This window comes from Cydia amplana, chromosome 7 (genome assembly GCF_948474715.1).
Source record: "Cydia amplana chromosome 7, ilCydAmpl1.1, whole genome shotgun sequence".
NCBI lineage: Eukaryota > Metazoa > Arthropoda > Insecta > Lepidoptera > Tortricidae > Cydia > Cydia amplana.
The window spans coordinates 6,969,543-6,984,566 of record NC_086075.1 but is presented as its reverse complement, the minus strand read 5'-3'; the positions used below and the strand labels follow the sequence as shown (position 1 = coordinate 6,984,566).

Here is a 15,024-nt window from a genome sequence, read left to right as displayed (position 1 = left end):
TCGACGAGCCAATCATGTGCTAGCCCGGCAGGCGCCATGGTCAAGATGACAATTGTTTGTTGACAAACGTCAATAAAAAAGTTAAAATTAACGAAAAACTTATGTACCTACGAAATATGATTTGATATTTACCAGTCACTTTTCGGTGAAGGAAAACTTCGTGAGGAAACCGGACTAATTCCAATAAGGCCTAGTTTACCCTCTGGGTTGGAAGGTCAGAGGCAGTCGCTTTAGTAAAAACGAGTGCCTACGCTAATTCTTGGGATTAGTAGCCAAGCGGTCGCCAGGCTCCCATGAGCCGTGGCAAATTGCCGGGATAACGCAAGGAAGATGAGATGTGACGAAAAATCACGCCTTCTCTATATCTTATTTAAGTTTCGATTGGTGTTTAATACGGGCTAATTTGTTCACGTACACGTGATACAAGATATACGCAACTTGTAACTATTGTTATGAGAGTAACTCTGAAATAAAAACAAAACAGGTGTTACATACTAAATTGCAATTCGTCACAATTGTATGGACACCAGGATAATTTTTTGGGATTCCAGAGCTGCTGCTATAGTTAAAGTTGATCACAGAAAAGAGTACAATCGCCTACATATATTTTGTATCACGTATTTAGTATATGCAATTATCACTTAATTGGCTGGGACCCTAGTTTTTTAGGTACCTTATTAGGATTGGCACTTAATGATGGCATTAATGATTAATATTTATTATTATTTGTAGAAGCCGATTTAGATGTACGAGTAAATATTTTATTGTAATAACTTTACAATTTTATATTTTCCCTTACGTAAAAAAGAGAGTTAAGACAGTATATAAGAGTAAATTTTGTTCTATTACATACTAAAGGGGGCAAATTGGTAATCTGTGGGTTACCAATTTGCCGGACGAAATCAGCCTGTCAGTTAAACGCAAAAGGTGACAGTTCCGAACAACTGACAGGCTGATATCGTCCGGTGAACTGGTAATCTGCGGCCCCTTAATACAATTGTAACGCATTCAATTGGTAGTAGGTAATATACCTTGTCTGGCAAATCAATTTTACCAACCTGGCCACCAAAACGCGAAATTCAAAATGTTGTATGAATGTTTAAGCATTCGTGCCACTTTTTTTTATTTTATAAAATTGGCTTACGGGCTGTAGCATAAAGTATAAGGTAAACGTACTGGTGCTCGACTCGGTACCAGTACATGTCATCTTGAAACTTGTCATTGTCAATAGAGGTGACAGCAGGGTGTCATCTATTGGGCATTAGAATGTCGAGCACTAGTACATTTACCTTATATGGCTTTTTAATTCGTTCTTTAGTAGTCATTAGTGCTTTGTAAAACTAGTTTATTTTGTATCGGTAACAAAAAAAAATGTTTTAAGTATATTAACATTAAATTATATAAAGTGCAAGCGGCAATGAATTAACGCGGAGTCATTATTCGGGGTACTTTCACTCGCGGAATTAGACAAAGCGCGACCCGGGGCTGCAGTTTCGGTGCAAGAACAAAGACCTAACTAACACGAGATCTGAGGCGGTTGTTTACTTCCAATTAAAAATACCTGATGGGAATTATTATGAGCACATTTAATTTATATACTTATTGTAAAAACGTGGTAGAGATTTTTTTAAACTATTGTATAAATAAAAATACATTTTCTGATTTTAAAAACTCGGCATAAAATTAAATTTGTAGATTTAAATGTATATATTATAAAAAAATATAAAATATTTCTTTATTTGTTATTTTTTTAAAGTCTCGTATTAAAAGTATGCAAGCATTAGCAATACTATGCTATTTTTGTTTATGCAACAATGGTGCTACGAGTTTTCAATAAGCGGGCGAGTGAAAGGCGGCGGCAGTGCGCTTGACCGTCTCGGCGCGAGGACGCAAGGGCGCCGTGCGTCTTGCCGAAATTATTCGGGGCTCGCTGCACAATCGATTTTTCCCGTCCGATGCGGAAAATTCTTCGGGGCGGGGCGGGTGTAGCGCGGCGGTCGTAGAGGGGGCCGAGGGGGGCAGGGGGGCAGGCGGAGTGCAGCGGGGCGGTGCAACGCGCGCCGGCCCGGCCGTCGACGGGCAGACAGTAGGACGGCAACGCCACTGCGAGTCGGTGACCAAGGCGCGAACAGCGCGCTCGCACCGTGACATGTAGCGCGGCCGCCGCGCTCAGCCTCGCGACTCCACCGTCGGTGGCGGCGCGCCGATGCGCCTGCCGTCCCGCGCCGACGACGCCCGCGCCGCCGTGACCGTACCAACGCGAGTACCGAGTGAATCCCTCTCTTGGACCTGAGGCGAGCCCTTCAGCCCGACGACCGTCGGATGGAACCCCGAGTGCGCCGATTCGCATCAAGGTTAGCTGAATATTTGAATGTGAGTGTTGTGCACCGGCCGGCCAGCTCGCGCACCCCTTTAACCCCCTGATCGCGGATACATACGATACTGTAATTGCCTATAGGTGGGCTCGGAACACGTGAAAGGGTGACCGCGAGTGACTCATATGAATTTCCACAGCCAGATTGCGACTTATCTTTTTTACGGCGAAGGAAAAAATAGGATTATGATATATGTATGTATTAATGCAATTTAACTTTCACGGTATCTAGACGTTTTATTTAAATATCTACGTGAGACTAGTTAAGTTGCTTATATCTCTAGACCGTAACGGTGCACTATTGAAACTTTGGGTAATTTCCGCTTTTTTGTTGTTCGACAGTTGAAAAAAGTCGTTAGGCATAGTCTGTCTGTCATGTTTTGGCGCGGGCCGGCGTCGGCCGCTGAAAACACAGTAGGGCGACGGCAGGGTGCACTGTGAGTTCCTGATCGGTCTTAGATTTAACTGCATCATTAACAATATTATTATTGTTTCAAACATGTACGTAGGTAACGCGCTTCAAACATTGTAGTTGTGATTGACTCAATGCGGTCTTTTTTGCTCGGTCTCATGCAATTGTACTTTTGATAAATTCAAATGTCTTATTTAGAATTCTATTTTTACACCATGTTTTGGTACTGGTTTTAGCTTTTTTCATTCATCATAAATACTTATATAATACGCGCTGGTGGCCTACCGATAAGGCAGGCGGGTTCCTACCCGGAAGTCGCGGATTTGGACCCTAACGCCTATCAATAAGTTTCTCGCAATTAAGTACCAACTTACGTACAGTTGTTTAATAGTTTTTCATTAGTGAAGGAAAACATCGTGATAAATTGGAGTAATAACAATTAGGCCTAGTTTACGCTTTGGGTTTTAAAATCAGACGGTAGTAGCTTTTGTATAAAATCAGTGGACCAATTCTTAGGATTATCCTAATCAAGAAAAATTGTCAAAGGAAATTTTTAATCATCATTTCAATTCAAATCATTATTATTCATTCATATTTTATTGTAATGGAAAGAGGGTATGTAATGTAATGAGAGCTTAATAAAATTAAATAGGTACCTAAATAGTTTGTAAGAAATGCGTTGGTGTAACCTATTCATGTTGTATCTGTGTTTAGCATCAAACGGCTGTTTACTTACCAACTAATCTCAAAGTAACGGGAAAGAAAATCAAATATTAGGTTCAAGAATGTATAAGGGTAACATTCCATTTCTGACCGCAGCTGCACTACTGTTCATGTTACTATGGAAATTGACAGTAACAGCGACGCGTTCAGTACCAGTAGTGCAGCAGCTGCGGTCAGAAATGGAATGTTACCCTAAGACACCCAATTACGAGATTCTGTAAATATTTGGTATAAACAAATTTGTTTCATTAACAGTACCTATTAATCTTTTTTTTGTCTGAAAGCGTTACTAAAAACTGAAATATAAAAATAAACGTAAACGCAAATAAAAAGTACAAAAACTTTATCTTGATGACACTTATTTCAGACTGAATATTCATAAACAAATATAATTAAGTTTATAATAATAAATACTGTTTAGATTTCTTTATAACCATAAGCAAAACTCGATATTAAACTTTCGTGAGACATATTTTAAACTGTTTAGACGACAACGGTTTCACTCACTCGAATTTTTAGGGCCCAAAACATGTCGCCAATAGCGACTAAAAATTCAAGTGAGTGAAACCGTTGTCGGCTAAACAGTATAAGCAAAACTTGCAAAAAAAAATAGTAATTGAATAAATAGAACGCTTTTTAAGCAGGTAAAATTATCACGCGGATCCATCAACTGGAGCTTCATTACAACATATTAAAATCGAATCAAAATAATCATAACTTCGAAAATAATTGAATACTGTCAGTATTCGATCTGAAATGCGAGAGTGGATTCTGTTGTCAATCCAAAATTGTTTGACAGTAGCAGCATAGAGAGAAAAAATAGATTGCTCACTCTATACATCAGTTTTGGTACCAAAAAGACTATTCATTTCAGTGTCTACATTTAGCATCGAGTAGCGGAACTATCAGTACTGCTACTTGACAATAAATGTAGCACCGATCGGAAAGTCTTATGCTCAAGCATCTTATAGTTTTATAATAAAATACATGCGCACGGAGAGACTTATGCTCAAGCATAAGACGCACTCTTGTCTTACTATATTTCTCTATGGTAGCAGTTAGAAAGGTTTTAATTTCATCCGGATTCGTTCTCTACTCTACGCAGCGCCGGGGCAGACAGTGCTACGTTGTCGTAGCGTTTGAAAGTAGCTTTTCCCGTCTGTGCTATAAGCCGCAACGGCGTCGGTGGACATTTTGGCAACTTGTCATATTTGACATTTCAATTGAGATATTCAACAGTAACTTTTGCCGGAATTGTTTGTCTGCCTTCGGTAATTCGTTAACTGCAATCCTATATGATGTATATTGATTACATACGAACGTATTTTGCGACAATTGAATCCAAAAAAGGTTTGATGAACACCTTAGGTGAAACAAAAGAGGTTTTACGAGTTAGTAGGTACCTATAGTAGTTTGCTCTTTATTATATATGTATGTCAATCGGATGACAATGCAATATAAAGATGACATGGAGCCTGATCTGATGATGGAGACAGGAGGTTGCCATGGGAACTCTGTGATGACACAACGCAAACTAATTGTGTTTGGGCTTGTTAGAGATTGGAATTGTCACGATGAGTTAGTTGCCTGACAAAGTACAGTCAGCGTTAAAAGCTTGTATCAAAAATTGTTATTGTAATTGTAAGCTAATTATTTCAAATCGATAGGACTCGTGTCTCCTATTATATAGAATAGAAAACAAGCGGAAAAGCGCCAAATTCGTGAGGTTACCCGCTGAGTCCCTGTACGCAGCATAGGAAGATCGTTGTTGGTTTTGGCATTCGCTAGGAATACAAAGCTATGGAAAATACTGCATGCGTTAATATTATGACTGGAAACTGAACGCTACGGTACATCTACGAAATTAGCTTTGTGCGATTTAGAGCAACCTGGAAATTGCGAACGTTAGGACAATCAATTTACCATTTGATCGCATTTCACCTTTGTTTCCACGCCGTGTCAAATACAAATGCTGTCACTCAGGGGGCCGATTTTTGAATTTCGACCACTCGATTTCGTGTATTTCGTTAAATAATATCTCCACTACTAGGCATTTAAATTCTACTAATAGAATTGAAATCAAGTGGTCAATACCAATAGATTCCAAATTTCGATCGCTCGTATTTCAAAAATTAGCATTTTGCCGTTTTCCACCGATTTTCGAGTGACGAAATCGAGCGATCGAAATTCAAAAATCGGTCCCCAGACGCCACATCATTGAAGTGTCAAAACTGAAGTTGAACTTTATGTATATGCGCGTAGGTCGATGTTGCTCTGTGGTCTGTGACCGATTAATCGGTCTTTGGCGTTGAACCTACGGTGCGGATATATCGGTCATTGGCGTCCAAAAGGTTAATCAACTGTAGGCATCCCCCATATAAATTTCATCTTCATTCACATATCACCCAAAACACATCTGGTACAACTAGGCCTCCCTTAAGGGTCTCTTCAACGGCCGATCGTGCGCTGCCCACATACAACGATCCCTTGTGATCTTAACTAGATTTATATTGTTATCGTCAAATATCTCTTTGTAAGGTAAAAAACCGAGGAAAAGGTGGATGGACTGTGTGAGAGATCATATGAAACGAACGCAAGTGAATGATGAGATGACGGGTGACAGAGAGGTGTGGAAGAGAAGGACATGCTGCGCCGACCCCAAATGAATGGGACAAGGGCAAGAGAATGATGATCTCTTTGTAAGGTACAGTTCCAATGGCTTTGTCCATGGTGCTTCCTATAATACATTAACATTTTGAAGAAGATGAATTATTTAGTTAAAGTCGGCTGACCTCGACAGTTCCTCATATCAGTATTCCTAATTACTACTTACTTTTCCATGCTCTCTGAATAATTTTATGGTTTAGACTCACTTGTTTTAAGTCACTCGCGCGACATGTTTCGGAGAGCCTAGGTCTCCTTTCTCAAGCACTAACAGTGCGAGCACAAACAAGTGAGTCTAAACCGTAAAATTATTCAATGTTAGTATGTCTCACAACAGTTTAAATTCGATTATTGCAAACCTTTACGGTGGTTTTCCATGCTCTCTTCACCCATTCGCACTATTACCCCGAAATAATAATATGTCGGAATTCCGGTTTTTATTCCTATTTCACTTCCCGCTGATTTAGACTTTAGACACAGTAAATAGGATGAAAGCTAATTTTTAAGCATATGTTGCTATATAATATTTCATAGGTATACACACATTTTAAAGAAACCGGCTGAAATCACTAATGGTTAGTAATATCACACAATCCGACTTATTATTTGTGCTGTTCTGTACGTTTAATCAGCGCTTATTTAAAAAAAAGTGCATAATAAATAAAATAAAATTGTATCTAGCCACTATCACAAAGGGGTTAGGCGATTGCGTGACAACACTAAAGTTATGATACGAGCATGAGTCATGAATATCACGATGCTTTTTGTATTTTAACCCTAAAAATGATATATGTAGTACGTATTTTATTTTTACAAATTGCATACCTTGAATAATTTTACGGTTTAGACTCACTTGTTTTAAGTCACTCGTGCGACATGTTTCGGAGAGCCTAGGTCTCCTTTCTCAAGCACTCAGTGCGAGCAGCGTTCACGACGGCCGTGTACCGCGTCGCACGTTGCGCGTGCGCCGAGAAAACCGCGCAATATTAGTATTTAGTATTATTCAATGTTAGTATGTCTCAGTTTAAATTCGATAATTGCATACCGGTCTACTAATTTTTGCAAAATTTTAGATGCACGGAAAAAAAGATCCTCCAATTTGACATGATAGGATTTGAAATCGAACGGTAAAAATCTTTTATTACGTCCAACCAGTATCAGGAAACTAGAAAACGATACAATATAATCATAATTATACTCTGTAGATACATTGTTGTACCCAATAAGTAGATTATTATATATTAAAAAAAACCGCAGCACGTTATTCTAACATTTTATGCAAATGCTAAATGCTATTTAATTGCAAATAATTTACTATACGGTTTTGCATGAAGGGGCTTCATTGAGGCATCCAATAGTTAATTAGGTACTTATATTTAAATTGCACAAGTCTAGTGTCGTGGGACAGGAAAGGTGTAAACGATAACAAACGGGCCGAGCAACGCGGCTGTCCGCTTATGGATACATGTACCCTTAATTGTACACAAACTTGGCAAGGCCGTCGCTAGCTCACTGTTTAAGTGTGTTTTAAACAATTGTATAACATGCCTACGAGTACTGACAGGTTTCAATAGTGTTTATAATTTAGGTATCACGTCTTATCACTTAGGTTTTAGACGCTTGTTAAGATGAATTTATTGAAGATTTCGGAGGAAACTTTATTTTAGTTTGTATACTTTGTACCTCTCTTAGGTCAACGTTTGATAAGGCTATATCTTACGAACAATAATATATAATTATATTTAAATTAAAAAATGTATTACCATTAAACAGCCTCCTGTTCTATTTAGTCGGTCCAGGGTTCTAATCTATCTATTTATTTATCCTATAGATATAAACATGTACAGTCAGCAGCAGAAGTTACTAAGCGTGCCAGGTGTTCAAAATGATCTTGACGCGATTTTATTGTTGAGAGAATAAGAGCGTGTCAAGGTAATTTTGAACACCTCGCCCACTTAGCAACTATTGCTGCTGACTGTACCTATATAATCGCCTAGTACCCATAGTACATACTTGGCATATTTTGGAGGCTAGGTCGATCTATGTAAGCTTGTCCCCAATATTTTTTTTTTCATTATACTACACTACGTTCATTATTAGGTCATTTTTGGGGTTCCTTAGCCAAAATGGTCACAACGGACTTTTTATAGATTCATATTATGAAAGACGTATTTCTAAGTCTCTCCGTACGCATGTATTTTATTATGAAACGATAAGATATAATAATGATGATATATCTAATGTAATAGTTTAATTAAAAAACAAACTAAAGTCTATTTTTTTATTCGGTAGACTAAAATGACATTTCATAGTATGAAATGACACATGATGTTCATACTATGAAATGTCATTTTAGTCTACCGAATACAAAAATAGACTTTAGAGGAAAGCATCTCTGTATTAGTAACTGAGCTAAATGGCCAATTTTGTTTTATGTCGCGATTATTAAAACATTCGTCACGTTCTGACATGTAAGTAAATGTGTGGGGTTGTAGAGTGATTAATGCTTCTACGACGATACAAACTGCATCATATTTAGGCCCACATCTCGCTTTAAATTCATTAACAATAGCTATAATTGTCGTACAGAACCTTGTACTCCGATTCGCATTATGTACATAATATGGAAACTTTTTTGTTATATGTATTTTATTTGTCATTAAATGTGTTCTTACAGATTTTACGGTCACAATGACAAATGCAAATCGCAAGGGGTCGTAAGTTCAAATCCTGCGAGTAGACTTTTTTTGTAATTGCTAATATTATGGTAATTTTAAATAAACGCATCTGTTATTTTTTCTTGTTTTTTTTTACTTAATGTACAAAAGTAGTCTGAGCCGTATAATAAAATTATATATTGTTTCAAAATATATTATGGTATCGTTGTGTAGAATTAAGTCCACAAAAAACTAACAAATAGTAGGTACATATTGAGTATATTGACTATATTTATAAAATACTGGCATATAAAAAACAACCTATTTTTTTGTCCGTCTACTGCGGTTGTTTTATGAAAATAAAATTATTCATGGTAGCCATTATTTATGTACTTACATAGGCAACTAAAATATTTTAATGTATTGAATGGCATCAACACATGACCTACTTATGTATGCAAGAGATACTTACAAACGTTTTATTTGCAGGATGTCAAGGAAAAGTTGCGTCAACTTATTAAAAACAAACTATTGGTATATACTTATATCATATAGTGTTTTATGTTTTTAACTTAATTAAAAAAAATTACATACAATATTTATTTGACATCAGTATTTGCCTACTTTCAATTGGAAAGTTAGCAAGTAGATTACATGAATAAATCACATCATAAAATGTTCTGTTTCAGAAAAAAATGTGGTCGATTGATAGTAGTTGAAGAAATGCAATTGGAAAATGTCCTTACAGAAAACTCAAAGAAAGAATGTAGCTTAATTTGATCTGAAACCGTCACAATGAGCTTATCCGATGTCGAAAAGTCGATGCGAAGTGTTCTAGATGGAACTGGAGGTATTAAAACGAAATCATTAAATATTTCTGCTAAAGCATTCAAGCTAACCGTCCAAATTCGCAATTCAGGTCACTAAAACTAGAATGTTTAGCGGGATGAGAGCATCGCATCGCGGGTGGGTGCAGCGACGCTAGGTCGCGTCCGCGTGGCATTGACGCGGAATTCATCCGCGTATATTTCGGGCATGGCAACTGTATCTGCAATCGAAAAAGTCCGCCGTCTACGCACTCATGCAAGCCGCACCAACACACGCGTAGTACAATAGAGGCGTAGATTTCGTCTACACGCGCTGCGCGAGCGCGCCGGGCGCAGACTTTACCCTTGAGAGCATGCCGTTACGAAAATTGGTGCATTGATAAAAAACGTGATAACCTAATTAACCGGTGCTGGACTGTCGCGGCGTTAAAGGTGTGGGTACCGATGTCTGCCTTAGTAGCACGGTCGCATTTTTAGGGTTCCGTAGCCAAATGGCAAAAAACGGAACCCTTATAGATTCGTCATGTCTGTCTGTCTGTCCGTCTGTCCGTCTGTCTGTCCGTCCGTATGTCACAGCCACTTTTCTCCGAAACTATAAGAACTATACTGTTGAAACTTGGTAAGTAGATGTATTCTGTGAACCGCATTAAGATTTTCACACAAAAATAGAAAAAAAACAATAAATTTTTGGGGTTGCCCATACTTCGAACTGAAACTCAAAATTTTTTTTTTCATCAAACCCATACGTGTGGGGTATCTATGGATAGGTCTTCAAAAATGATATTGAGGTTTCTAATATCATTTTTTTCTAAACTGAATAGTTTGCGCGAGAGACACTTCCAAAGTGGTAAAATGTGTGTCCCCCCCCCCCCTAACTTCTAAAATAAGAGAATGATAAAACTAAAAAAAATATATGATGTACATTACCATGTAAACTTCCACCGAAAATTGGTTTGAACGAGATCTAGCAAGTAGTTTTTTTTTAATACGTCATAAATCGCCTAAATACGGAACCCTTCATGGGCGAGTCCGACTCGCACTTGGCCGCTTTTATTGTTTATCACCATGCCTGTCACGTTCTAACAAGTATGTAAGTGCGAAAGTGACGGGCATAGTGATAGTCGATAAAAATGGAACCGTGCTGAGCCCGGAGGATACCTACGCGAGACTACTGTGTAAACAGAACTATGCGGGACATTTGTTAGACCAAAATGCATGCTGCTATGATATCAATACGATAACATACAATACAACTACTTTTTATTAAACACCTCAATACAGAAAATAGTACAAATAATACAGCAACTCAAGCAGAGGTTAATAACATGCCTCGTTTGTGTTTAACGTTAAAGTCTCATCATTCCAGAATCATTGTTCAAAATTAAGTGTTAATTTGAGTATTTTAAAATAAATGCCTCCGATCAGGTAATATAATTTATACCTAAGCGAGAAAAAAATAAGTCACCTTGCATTGTGAAAATGTTCTTTTTTCGTAAAAAATAACATTCAACCGTTTAGCGTTTCATGTATAAAAGTTATGTGCAATAAGCATACACTTGCCACATTGAGTAAAGATTTGAGTGCGTCGGTTAGGTACTAGTCACAGCCTAGATGCTTCGGTGTTTAAAATGTCGTTTGTACTCGACGGCTGTTGCGCTTACGTCCTTTCGCGGTTCAGCTTGCGCCTACGCAGCCGTCAGCGTCATTGCAGAGTACCTATATGACGGGAGAGACAGACGGCCACATAATTATACGGTCAAACAAGAACGTACCATTTAAACATACAATTACGGCTAGGTTTCAGGATGGGTAGACAGAGTTTAGATTGAATGATATGTAGTAAAATATTCGAATACAGGGAGATCTAAACTTGAAGCTTTAAATTAACGGGGTATAATAACTTTTGAATGAATTCTAAATTTGCTTAAATGATTGGTGCACGCTCGACTTTGTTAAATATTAAATTTAATAAAACGGGTCACATCTCGTGTTTATTGTTTTTCTGCTCTTCAAACCGCACAACTTTTAATGTAATATAGACTTGGATCTAAATTAATTACTAGCGTTTCTTGGTTGTTTTTCATACAAATTAAATACTCTGTCCAGTCTGTTATGCCACTAATGCTGGTGATTTGTCCGCTTGTTTGATATAAATTGAAGAAATAAATATGTACATATATTTCATAATATCCAAATTAACCTTATATTAAAAGCCTATTCAACGTAGCTTATCATTATTATTTTTGTTCTTCTTGTTTTGTAGTTTCACAGTGCCTTGGTTTTTACTGTAATGCTGTGTCACTTATTTGAGTAACAAATAAAAATAAATACCTAAGTAAATGAATAAAATTATTTGACATAATTAAAAGTACACAGTGTAAAGCAGCTTTTTATACTTACTGGGATTATCATAATACCAGTTCCAGGCTGTTAAAGTCTATTAAGACGATAGGGGACGGCCGTTTTTACATACAAACGTAGTCCCCATTTCCACCCTGGATTTAATAATTTAATCTAATTAACTATAGCTATGTCCCCTCGTTTTGATTTTTTTTATTTGATTTGTATAAGCGCTGCCCTTAAAAATTTGCATGGAATTGTTTTTCGCTCCTAAATAATAATAAAAATATCGAGATTAATGGCTTCGAAGCTACGAATAAGAAACATACGTCATACGTAACACAATCAGAGTTATTATAGATTCACCAAAAAAATAAAATCTTCCGCAGCAAAAACTTTTGTTAGGTACTTATTTTTTTAGTGCTTAAGTTTTTCATTTGTCGCTACTACGTTAAGTAATATTATTTTACAGAAATTTAGAGCCAGACTATTTATTTAGGTGAAGTGGTTTCCTTCCCTTTAATATTATTCGATTACATTTTGTAAATAATAATTGTAAGGAATTTCTTTGTAGTGCCTTTCTATCACGAAAATTAGGGCACAATAAGTTAGTGACGCTCGTTGATGTCTACTAAAGGGCTTTCCCTTTTCCTTCCAAAATAATGTTTTCATCCTTAGCTTGTATCATACCTCGTGCGAGTTGTAATTGCATTTATAAACTACTTTACAATTATATTTAAGTTATTTTCATAGGTAATGTAAAATAATAAGTAAGACAGTAGGTAAAATAATGTCTTTGAACTAGACAATAAACAATAATAAAGTGTCGTCACTATGAGCAATGCGAAAAAAAAATCATACAAATATATTATTTTGACAAAAAAGGCTAGTCAAGATTGTCAAGTTTACTCTTTTTTCGAGTCAAATGTACATATTCTTGAGGCCTAGCGTCATGCCTGCAAAAAACTACTTACTGTAATACTCCGTAACAAAAAACTAAGGTGAGTGTATTGGTATGTTTATTTATTAGTATGACGCATTTTAGTAGTAAGTACAAGGTCTATTTTCTTGTAAATAGTTTTCTGTCGTCAACCAGAATTTAATCGTCACTTTTGACACTGGCAGATCAATCCATAAGAAATCCAGGTCAAATTCATAACCAGTTATTACAATCAGAATATGCCTCTTGGACTAGAGGGTATTTTTTCGACAAATATTTTGCCAAGGCCGCCATATCATGAAAACGATTTTCACTTCTACTTTCTGTGACCATATTTTGCGTATAGGTAGACCAACAAAAATCTAATTGTCATATTTTAGAAATACGTGTTCCTATTGTCATATCACGAGCTGCCATTTAAGCAAGTCGGATTGGCCTCTGCATGGGGCCATAAAAACGCACGCACTGCCATTTTCTCGTTCGCCCATTCTCATCTCTATAGCAAATAATGGCACAATTACGTTTTGCGCGCATGTGTGCGTCAGTCACGAGTCTTCGCCTTGGTTCGGGGAATAGTTACAAATGCTTACCGAGCAAGGACTTTCATGACCAGGTAAATAGACAGTATGCTCTTAGATTCCGATAATTTGTTATTACGGGTCACATTAAATCTCGCGCCTGAGATAATTTATCTCTCCGGTAATTTATCTCGCGGGCGAGTTACTGTCGCGGCGCTCCTGCGCCAAGCTTACTGGACGAAGCATTTAAGACGACTCATGGTCACCACACATTGATTACTTCACGTAATGGTGGGTACAATATGACAAGCGATTTACGACTTTAAAACGTGCGTGACCGGTTATCGTAGTAAAAAAAGGTATACGTTTATTAGTGGTCATCTCGCGGCAAGCAAAAGAGTGCCAACGAATGTTGTTAACGCTTCTTAAAGCAGAGTTTGGGTATTCCCAGTCTATGGTTGTTATAGATCGAGGTCATATCACAGACTAGATAATAGAACAACTTACAAAATGGACACTGTCTAACAAAACTGTTTTTTTAACCCCAGACGCAAAAAGAGGGGAGTTATAAATATGCTTGACGCCAATGTCTGTCTGTGGCATCGTAGCTCTCCAACGGATGAACCGATTTCAATGCAGTTTTCTTCGCATGAAAGCGAGTTTTCTTGCGGTGGTTCTTAGCTATGATTGATGGAAATCGATCCAGCATTTAAATACTATCAGCCCTTTTCCAAAACGATGTAAGGCATTTTTGGCATAAAATGGATTTATTTTATTGGCATATGAGGCGTAGGGATTTTTTTCAAATTTCATATTATTGACAGCAAATTACATTGTCTATCTATTACGCGTGAGTCGCAAGACGCATACTAACTGTGCCAAATTCTAACGTATACTGAAAACTGAATGATGTTATTTAGTTATCGTGCGTCTCCCTTCCGCCAATACTCGTACTTGTACGGACAAGTACAAGCGAAATACTAACTAAATGTGTGTTAAATGTCATTTTTGATATCAGTGTACTTTCGAATTGGCCTTTTTATGACTGCTCGGACCAGACGTAAGGTGAACGTGTCTGAACAGATGAGTGATATACCACTGGTCATGTTAAATTGGTCAATTGAAAACTAGATTAGCCCGCGGTCGCGCACCGATATGAATATTGAATACACGCTTTATATGTACGTACATATACATGCATTTATGACACTACCGTAACATAAAAGACAAATCCTTATGCAGGTGACAAATTGAATACAAGGTTTTATGGAAAACAATGAAACTTAAAATATTTCAGGTTTCTTGTATAAATAAAGATGTCTGGGCTGTAGGTAAAACGCCTTATTTATCAATTTAATTAACTGTTATGTAATTAAATTAATTAAAGGACAAAGTCTACTTTTGAGGCACAGAACCCTAAAAAAATACACAAAAGCGTGTAATGCTGAAAAAAAAAACAATCCATAATTTTAAATGAATTTAAGGTGTCCAATACTATTTGGCCCATGATAGTTAAAGTTCAAGTTACTACTTAGGGCCCGATTCGGATTTTGAAATAGACATCTATTA

General features: G+C 37.2%; 2 protein-coding genes across 5 annotated transcripts in view; both read left to right on the top strand.

Moving 5' to 3' along the window:
• Positions 1–504: 504 nt before the first annotated feature.
• Positions 505–15,024, top strand: part of LOC134649432 (serine protease nudel) — a 246,051-nt gene continuing 231,531 nt past the window's right edge. The window contains exon 1 of one of the 2 annotated variants that reach the window (XM_063504180.1): positions 505–508. The gene's annotated coding sequence lies outside the window, so the exon portion shown is untranslated. Of the gene's footprint in view, positions 509–8,072; positions 8,086–15,024 lie in introns of those variants that run through there. The other variant, XM_063504179.1, reaches the window with a different exon arrangement.
• LOC134649433 (zinc finger and BTB domain-containing protein 14-like) overlaps positions 1,993–15,024 on the top strand; it is a 55,682-nt gene continuing 42,650 nt past the window's right edge. Inside the window, exon 1 of one of the 3 annotated variants that reach the window (XM_063504181.1) lies at positions 1,993–2,354. The gene's annotated coding sequence lies outside the window, so the exon portion shown is untranslated. Of the gene's footprint in view, positions 2,374–15,024 lie in introns of all 3 variants that reach the window. The other 2 variants (XM_063504182.1, XM_063504183.1) reach the window with 2 other exon arrangements.